The 10,143-nt window shown below is 34.1% G+C and overlaps 1 long non-coding RNA gene across 1 annotated transcript; it reads right to left on the bottom strand.

Moving 5' to 3' along the window:
- Nucleotides 1-5,383: 5,383 nt before the first annotated feature.
- LOC117114783 lies at nucleotides 5,384-9,543 on the bottom strand. Its single transcript, XR_004446444.1, has 3 exons — nucleotides 9,410-9,543; nucleotides 8,750-8,896; nucleotides 5,384-7,608 (listed from the first exon to the last, which is right to left on the bottom strand). It is a non-coding gene; the product is annotated as an uncharacterized LOC117114783 (long non-coding RNA).
- Nucleotides 9,544-10,143: the final 600 nt, after the last annotated feature.

Consider the following 10,143-nt stretch of genomic DNA (forward strand, 5'->3'; position numbering starts at 1 on the left):
TCCCTTATCCAAAGAGGCTATACAATGGAATACTGTTTTAGCTCTGTAGGTTAATGACCCATTGAACATTCCATTTCCTATAATCAAGTAGATACCACCAGCTAACCCTCTCCCGAGAGTTGGGTGGTATACTGTCGACATACCTGAGGAAGTAAAGGAAACGTCTTGTCAACATCAAATGATGTATGACCGGACACAGGAAATCGGGAATGGACAGTGACTTTGGGTGTTGCCTAAGGCTAAGGACCAATGATAATTGAATATTCGAATGAGTAGGGTGGAGCCAGATCCCCTACATATACCCAGAATATCCAAGGAAACAAAAAGAACAGGAAAGAAGGAAAAAGACACTGAGAGATCCCGATCGGAACTCCAGCCCACAGTATAGTCCTATAGTCGGATAGACTTAGGATAAATGTGAATCTTCTTCAGAAAGCTGTTGATTGGAAACCTTCCTGAATTAAAAAGAAAGAAGAATTACTACTCTTTTGGTTCTACTATTTTCTTGACTTAAATCAGAAGAACAGTTTGATTTGCTGTAACAAATACCAGTACCAAGTACAACCAGACGATCGCAAGTGAAAGCGATTTTTGACTTTGTTATATCATTGGAGCTCGCTGTTTTGCCTATATTCTGAACTCTATTTTTGTTGGACTTCTTGCATTTATTATTATTTTACTTTCTACAAGCGTACGCTGCATTGCCGACGGTCTCACGTGAGTAGTTTGTTAGGTTAGGTTAGGTCCAATTTATAAGTCCCTATTGTAATCCCCATTGCCCAATAAATCATTATTAAGTATATAACTAGAAAAGGATCCTCTTGTTTTATTTGTGGCCATATATGTAAACATCGACCGACAGAGCCTGCGCGTAACTGGAACCCGAGCCCCCACGACGAATTAAGTGACGGATTCGCTTAATTCAAGTAGTGGTCACCCGCTACATATATATGTATATATAAACATGTGCTAATATTGTAATACTACTACTACTTAGGCCTAAACAATACCTGCATGGAAGACAAACAGCAGAACACATATCACAATCGGATGTATAGCCATGGTGGTGCCAAGCGCAAAAGAACCACCAAATTAAAGCCGACTTTCGTTTGTCTTTTAAAAAAGATATTTACTCTCCAAGTAGTCTTAATGATACCTTCGATAAAAATAAGTTTCTTAGTTCAGGAATATTCCTTTCTAGGCTTATTTTCGAAGTTTTGTATCAATAACAAACGTTGTCAGGATTAGACGCTTTGCTATAAAGGAAGGTCAGACTGATGGAGTAATATGAGATGTAGACGCCGGATGGTGGACTAGGATGTATAACCGTTTGTACCGAAATTTGTGGAATTAGATTACGATAGACCCATTCTGCAAGAGCATTAGGCCTATAGGTCAACTTATTTTATACAGACCTATTAATAATCCATTTGTTTACAGGCCACTATATTCAAATTTACTATAAACAAACAAACAAACAACAAACAAGATTCTTGTTCCCAAACTGAATATTTTGTTTAATTGACACTAAAATCTCCGCAAGATTTGGCGCACAACGGTGTCTCATAAAATAAATTTTAAGGATAAATAGTGGGAAAACATAGACGTCTCATTTGAGATATAAATTGGTATAAAAATAAAACTAATGTACACGTATTTGATCATTTTATATGAGTTTTATTTATGATTCATTATGACGCTTGCATACTATGTCACAGTCTGTGGAACTGCGCAACGGCGAAATTCTCGATTGGTCTATGGAATTATTGTTTTGATCTTTATTCTTTACATTTACGATTATTTTTATGTATATTTTTCCCTTAATGTAAATTCACAGAGGTAATTATAATGCAGGCCTAGGCCTATCTGATTAGAATGTAGGCGCCGCTAAAATTGTGTCGTTGGTCATTTTGACACCCTCTTGCAGCAGTGCAGGCCTATCAGTTGATTACGTACCACCATTTTTTTGAAAATGTCATTTTTAAATGTATATATTTTTACTTATAAAATTGACTGTATAAATCATCAATTCAACATTCATTTTCTTTAATACGCAAAGTTCATATTGCGGCAAAACAGACGATGGGACCTAAGGCGCAATGAAAGCCATATGGTGGTATAAACATGAGAAAACAGCAACGGTTTCTAAGGAAACGCAGTTGGAATCCGTCGAGGACATGTTATAAGCCTACACCATTTCCATCGTCAATGAAATGAAATCAAATTATTAATATCTTATTGTGCACAATATCGGAAAGTTGTGTTTATGGTAACAATAAGCCATCAGTCTTATATTCTTGGATTTGACTTTAATCACTGCATAATCATGATAATTTAAAAATATCCCTTATAAACAATCTGTCAATATTTAACAAGCATTTCAAATTCATAGTTTTGTAGATTCACTACCGGTATCGAAAATCCCGTGGTCGTCTACGTGTTTCATGGGGAGGTACATTTCATGAGGATAGAATGGCTTGGCTTATTATTTAATAATTTTGTTTCGCATATTTACAAGTTACAGTATAACTTAGTGGGATCGACTTCTCTGTTGTTCAAGTGGCTCATATTTCCTCAGGTTCTATTTCCTGATAAAATCTATTTAAAGAAATCGTCCAACCCTAAAACGATGTTGATCTCGGAACATTTTCTATATTAAAACACATTTTATAAGAACACTGAGGCTGAAATTGCTTAAGAAATAAGAACAAATTGAGGCTGAGTTAAAGTGACGAAAGAGGTTATACTTTTAAAAAAAATTGAAAAAAAAACCAAATCTTATCTGTACCTTATGTGCAATAGAATAAATACCCTGTATAATACAGAACAGTAACATACTGATGAACAAAAATAACATTCTTTTTTTTTTTAAAGTGTGTAAGAACAAAATAAGAAAAAAGACGTCCATACGTTACGGTACCTCAAAGTGCAATAAAATTGTTAATAAATTACTGTTAAGAATATTATTTATGATATAATAATTGACATCCTTTTACTTCAACGGCTGTCTGTTTAGTTACTTTTCACTGTCAGTTCTAAGTCTTTTTCATTAAAACTATTTTATTGTTTCACTGGTTTTCATGGCTTAGTTTGAATTTTGGGAATTTCCCCGCGCATTTACCGTTAATTTAAGGCATTGTGTATCTTATATTTTTTTAAAAATCATTATAATTAAGGCTTGAATTTTGTAGTTGTTTTTTACTTTTACCAATCTGCCGGGTTTCGTTGTATTCAGAGGTTTTGTAGATATTATTTAGGTAAATTTTGTAACAGGTTATAGTAATGTTTTAATTCACTTTACGGGTGGCATCGTTAGTTTATATTTGTGCATGCCCCCAGTTTAGGCTACGAAGAAAACGTTTACATTTGATTCAGTTCCACTTAAAGTTCAAATTTGTACTCTTTAATTTACTTAGTCATCAATCAAGTGGGTGGTGTGTCTAATTTAATGTTTTAATACTGAAGTTTACAATTAGAAATCAATTATATCTCTATAATTTGTGCATAAAAAAATAGAAAAAGTTCTGATGCAATGACACATTCACCATCCTTATGTAGGGAATTATTGAGTATTAAGAAATATCCGAGTTGAAGGGGTTTGAAAATATCGAGGATAAAAAAAAATTTTTTCTGCAGCCGGACGTCTATAAAACAAATCACTCCTCTTTAGATAAGAGATAAACCCAATTTGATGTCCGAGGTTTCAAATTCAATCTATAACACTCACTTCTAAACCTATTATAATAATTATAATAATCTACTAATAAAATTCAAAAATATGACGATACTTTTGAGAACGATATCATTTCAGGCAATGCCTGAAAACTTTATTATGCCTAGCCATTGCTAGGCCGTACGCTACATGTATGTTTCGACAGATCCACTGTCATCAGTGTACAGAGATTCCATATAGGCAATCTTATTTAAACGAAGTGAAGTTTGTGACACGTCAATCTATACGTAATTCAACCGTATCAAGTTGTGAACACCAAGATCATGAATAGAAAATATGTATAAATGGCAAACGGTATGAAGTAAAATCAAAATGACAAAGTTAAATTAACATGGTAGACCTGCTTGTTGAGCGAGGGCTGCTCCCATTGAATATGTAATGCCTCCTTTATTTTAGGATGATGAATTGATAGGGCGGAGTCAAGAATACGGAAAAAGTCCTCACTACAAGTTTGCATGCATTTGCGTGAATTCTTAAGGTGTTTTAATATGCGGGAGTTCCTATACATTGCCGCGTGTTGAGAGGTGTCGGATAGTTTCTACGGAATCTTTGTACACTGATGATGACAGTAGGGTCTGTGGTTTATTAGTGTCATCGATCATTGGGTAACATTATTCATGAAGTATAGTAATATATTTGGATATGCACTTTTGAAACAGTGACACAAGACTATTCCCAGCACAAAACCTCAAGGGTGGTGCATCCTAAAAAACAAAGGTTAATGCTTGTTGAGCCTGTAAATCAATGATCACAAAATACTTTATTTAAATAATTAATTTGGAAATACGGTATAGTTTATTAACCAGAATATTCATCATATACATAAGGATACTGGATTACGACGGTATGCCTATAATAGACATCTGTTCAGTTCAGCGAACCTTAGCCGTGAAGGATAGCCAATCATTTTTGTATACAGTAATTGGCTTATTCTTCATGAGAAACTAAAAAAAAAAAAAAAAAAAAAAAAGACGTAAACTAATATTTAATATAGTAATAAAATGTTATATGAAAATGTTAAATGTTGTCTGCTTATTTCCAATCCTCGCTCACTGTTAACATAAAACACGCTTCAAATCCCAATATGATTTGTTATAGCTTCATTCTTGTTTTAGAGCATAGTAATATCAAACATACAGTGAATACATATTCCATTATATACCGTAACCGTGGAGACAACTAACACACACGGATCGCGACCCAAATGAAGGGATCGCTTTCAGAATATCCCAACACTGTGGTGGATCCAGGAATTTGAAAGAGGGCCCAGGAAGGGACTTTCACAAATGGCAGGTCTAGACCACCTCAGCCCTAAACATGTTTAGGGCTGAGGTAAGAAAATATATAATTATGTCCAATGCCGTAGCCAGGATTTTAAAACAGTGTGGGACAATATCAGGGTGGACCCACTTTACACGTAAATTCAAATATTGTGGACCCATTTTATGACAAATATGCAAAATCTTAACCCAATTTTCTTAAATTGTATCCACTTAAGGCTAAATATGAGAAATCTGGACCCATTTTTTAAGAAGTGGACCCATTTTATGCATAAAATTGCATAATTTGGACCTATTTTTAAAAATGTAGACCCATTCTTTGTGGACCCATTAGACAAATTGTGTGGGATTGTCCCAACTGTCCCAATAGCTGGCTACGGCATTGATTATGGCACCTGTAAATGGCCGGAAATGGCATTCTCAGACTTACAATTTGAATATAATTTTCTTTTTATCCACTTTGGAAAAAAATATAAAAAAACATTTAGGGGGGAGGGGAGGTTGGTTGCTTTCTCCCCACCCCCCTTTGAATTGCCACTGCCACAGGCTTCCACTTGCAACTTGTTATGTTTATGTTTCATTTAAAGATGTGGACTTCAAATACAAACAACAAAATATTACAATGTGTACTACAGTATTGTTGCATACACATTGTTGTCTGTTTTATTAATTTTATATAGATTAAATACTAACTTTATATGGAATAAAAATAGAACTACTGCACCTACATTCTAAATCTACTGTATATTGTTTGAAATAATGTTCAGTGAACGGTATTGAAAGACAGTAGTCAGTAAACCTGCTTTTCAATGATAAATCATAGTTTTTCATCAATCGTTCTTTATATTTTGTTTTTGGATCACTTAATTCATTATTATTGTATTGTTTCAGTGAGTCACACATCTTTCCATAGACAATGGGTTACCTGTTTTTGCAATGATGCCAAATTAATAAATAAATCAATAAAAATACATTAAAGATCTATTGTCTGTCATGATCTGAAAAATGAAAAATTCTATATTCTAATTATAGTCAATTTGGATAAAGTTATTAACTTACAAAATCAGAATGAAAATTTAAATGAATTTACAAACATGTAAATAATACTTTTCTTGTACTTTTTTACATAAACCCTATTTTGGCAGGTAATCAATTTCAAGGTTTTGTAGTAACATGTCTGAAATCAGTAACATTTTTGAAGCTAATAACTTAATTTATCCTTTCAAATGAGCTTTTTTAAGTTTTAATATAAATTTTCAGATTTCTGATTATTTGGCAGGCAGTGTATCTTTAATTTAAACATGTTTATTTTTTAACACATTTTAACAGAGTGTATCTTTTAATTGCTTATTTACAAAAAAAGGAATGTTTAGCAACTCAACCATTTATGATATCATACCATTGTGACCAATCAAATAAAAATGAAATCATTTTTGATCAAGTGTTTGACAGCACAAAAATAATTACAACTTATTTCAGCTTTTACATTATTACCAAGGCCTGTAAACACCTATAAATTATTATTGGAAGAAATGTTTATAACAAATATACTCAGCTAAATAGGCATAATATTGCATCAAGTAAATGGCACCTTGCATTTTCAACCCCCCACGATCCGACTGGATAGAGAAAGAAAACATGAATAAATGCCATTTTCTAAAAACACATACAGTTGACAGACTGGAATTGAACCTGTATCTTACAGGCTGTGGCGGTACCAGCAGAGGTCCAGTGGCACAAGACCCTCGTTGGAGGAAACCTGCACCATTGTGCGTATTCTAAGGTTTTATTGCAATTATTTTAAAATCTATTTGGTTATCTACATAGTGCCTCTCTTTGCAGATACGAAAAGCTTTCGTCTGGTCATTGAGTCCAGATGCTCAAGTCTTGCTGCTGCAATCAGTGCAGGACCAGGTACTCATTTATACTCCTTGGTGGAGGGAAGCAATGCAGATAAAGTGCTTTGATCGAGGACACAAGCGGTAAGTACAGTGAGGGATTGAAATCCTGACCTCGAGGTTGGGAAACAAAACCATTCTCACTGCACCAAATCACTTATAAATTTAAAGACGTCGTCTGCTTTCAAAAATATTTGGTCAAGAAATATTGGTTCCTACAAAGACTGAAAATTCAATAATTAAAATAATTCGTCTATTGTCGTAATGGACTCAACAAAGAATATATAAATTTAGATAGTATAATCATATCATAAATGTGTGTAATACATCTGTTACAGACAACCAATATCTTTATGTATATTATGCTAAACCTCAAGTGAAATACAATTGCTTTGGAAACAGATCAATGAAGTTCCACGTAATTAATTATTATTATTAACATCCAGACACATTATTGCAAGGTTTATTACGTGTACTGTATGTATACAATATATTATATAGTTTATAGTATAACATTTTAATAAAAGTTATAGGGAAAATAAAAAATTAGCCAACATCCAAATGCTGGGCAGTATCTGCAACCCCTACAACATAGTTTGCTACCTCCTTGTCATCGGGTTTGTCTGACATCACCCACACGTCTTCCACTCCTCCCGTCTCATCCCGACACTGAGGACACGTACTGTGTTTCGCCTTTCTGAAATTATGAAGAATGAAAATAATTTCAATCATTTAAATTTATATACTGCATAGCATAACAAATTTGATTGTAAAATGTTATTAAAATTTACCATGAACAGGGCGGATCCAGAGATGTCTGAATGGAGGGGCGGAAAGTAGGTCAAATCGAGATAACACCACAATATTCCCCCGTGAAAGTTTTGTTTTCTAGATGACCGAAAATAACTCTGAGGAGTTTTGGGTGATCAAAATTTTCTTTTCTTTCTTTCCTTTTTTTTTCACTTTCCAAAATGGGGACCGGGCCAAAAGAGAATAGAATGGGATATATTTACAATTTTATATACAATTTAGAAATATTGAAGCAAAATATGTACATATCAGTGATTCTAAGTAAAACATGTTAAAAGGTATAAAAAAAAGTTAAATTTACAATTAGGCGATAATTAAATTAGTTGATATGCTGAAAAAAGATAATAAGATTAAACATCTATCTGCTAACAGAAGGCTTAAAATTAGTGAAAGTACCTGCGGAATGACAGGGATAGTTAAACCATGGATGAACTAATTCCTCCATGGTTAAACCACCCAACCACTAGTTAAGGTAAGCTCTCCATCACCTGTTGTCTATAGCTTGTTGGACTAAAATCTTTAAAATATTTTATTATTTTATTCTTTGGACATACAATGTGTTCGAAAACATCTCAGAACAGCTTAAATGCTAAAGTTTATCAAGAAATGGACCCCAAGCTAGTCTCCTGGATTTCACTGACCAATGTCGAAAATTGTCAGACAGCTTACAGTAAATTGAAGCAAGTTACAGTGGATTGGATTAGATTGGATTGGATTTATTCGGTGTAAACACCAAGGATAACCCACGAAAGTCTGAAGAAGACTTATTTCTAGTGGGTCCTTCTGGTGGTGATTGGGCAGTACACCGGGATACAATTCTCTACTGTGTTCCTTAACATGCACATAGGCCATAATGCACACGAGACCAATGGCTTAAACTTGTTTCATCCGAAACTTGCATTTCAGCCCTACAGCTGAAATACAAGAAGAGCAGCGATAAGAATTGAACCGGGGCCAAGAGATCTTCATGGTTCAGCGCATACACAGTGGCTACCGCAAGTTTAGCCAACTGAGCTAAGCGTCCCTACCTGCAGTAATTTAATTTTGTCAGTACATATTAATGATCAATACACATTTGGCAATAGCTTTGCGTACAACTGAGGATGACCTCCGACCTGTTATCTAGACATATACAACACTCATTTTCATCTGCTTCCTTTGAGATTTGATCAATGCTGTAAAAAAAATAAATAAAATTGATTGCTCAAGATTCATCTATCGAGGTATTATCATTTTATTATGTGGTTTAAAAATTATAACAAAAAAGCGAAATTTTTTTTTTTTTTTTTTTAAAAATTCAGTTTGGGTTGTATACAGTAAGCACTTTTTTTTGTGATGCCATTTTAGTGGATATTGGCCCTTGATGGCATTTGTAGTAATGAAAATAATTGATTTTTTTTTTATAAAACCCAAAGACTACATTCATCTTTCTATGCTTCTTCAAAAATGTAAACATTATGATCTTTCTAGCATGTGATTAGCTTTGATGCCTTGTATAGCCTCAACTAAGCGCCCATCCGCTAAATATGCCAAAATAAGGTCAGGATGACATCACATCATGACCACATACAGTATTGGCACATCATGTGACTATATATGGGCATATACAACAGTTTTTTGTCAAAGAAAATTTGTTAATCTGGACAGAGTTTAATTTACAAATCATTGAACAATTAAACAAGCCTCACTTAAGGAACAGAGTGGACACGCACAACTCAGGAGGGCAGCCATCCGGTCTTTGTTTATTATCCGATTCTGGGGAAGCTGATTTTTCCAAGTTTTCTTCATCTGTAATGGCTTGAACTTGCTGTGAAAGACTTTCAAAAACTCTTATAAACTGCCTCAAACTTAGCTCCCTTGTCGACAGAATCTGACCATTGGTCAAGTCAACCTGGTACAAGAAAAAAAAAGTAATTTTACATAAGTTGATTTTACAGCATTTCTATACTTAAGCTTTAAAAATTAGATGTCATTTTTTATTTTAAATTCATTTTGGCAAAATGATCAAGAACTCCAATTTTTCATCACATCACAATAAATGTGTTTCAATGTATCACTCAAAATAGTATTTCTTTACTATTAAATCGCACTGAACAGTGTTTACTCAGCCACTCACTTGGGTTAGTTCGCCAAAGTTTTTTCAGCAACAAGTATTTGGAACCCCTATAAATCAGGCCCAATATGTTGGCCACACTGCAGGCTCCAAGTTGTTGGAGAGCCTCTGCAAAGGTGCCTACGGGTTGCCCCATGAGAGCACATATTGTAGGCATATTACGCCATTTGTACATACCCAACTGAATCTAGTGTCACAGTATCACGAGAGATGTTTTATTTTTAGTAGAGTATAAAAATCCTACAATTTGCAGGAATTGAACCAAAGACCTTCAGATTACAGGATGAGCACTTTTTCTGACAGTCATAC

The sequence above is a fragment of the Anneissia japonica genome, unplaced genomic scaffold, assembly GCF_011630105.1.
Source record: "Anneissia japonica isolate Jap-2015-1 unplaced genomic scaffold, ASM1163010v1 scaffold288140_len288450_cov173, whole genome shotgun sequence".
Classification (NCBI taxonomy): domain Eukaryota; kingdom Metazoa; phylum Echinodermata; class Crinoidea; order Comatulida; family Comatulidae; genus Anneissia; species Anneissia japonica.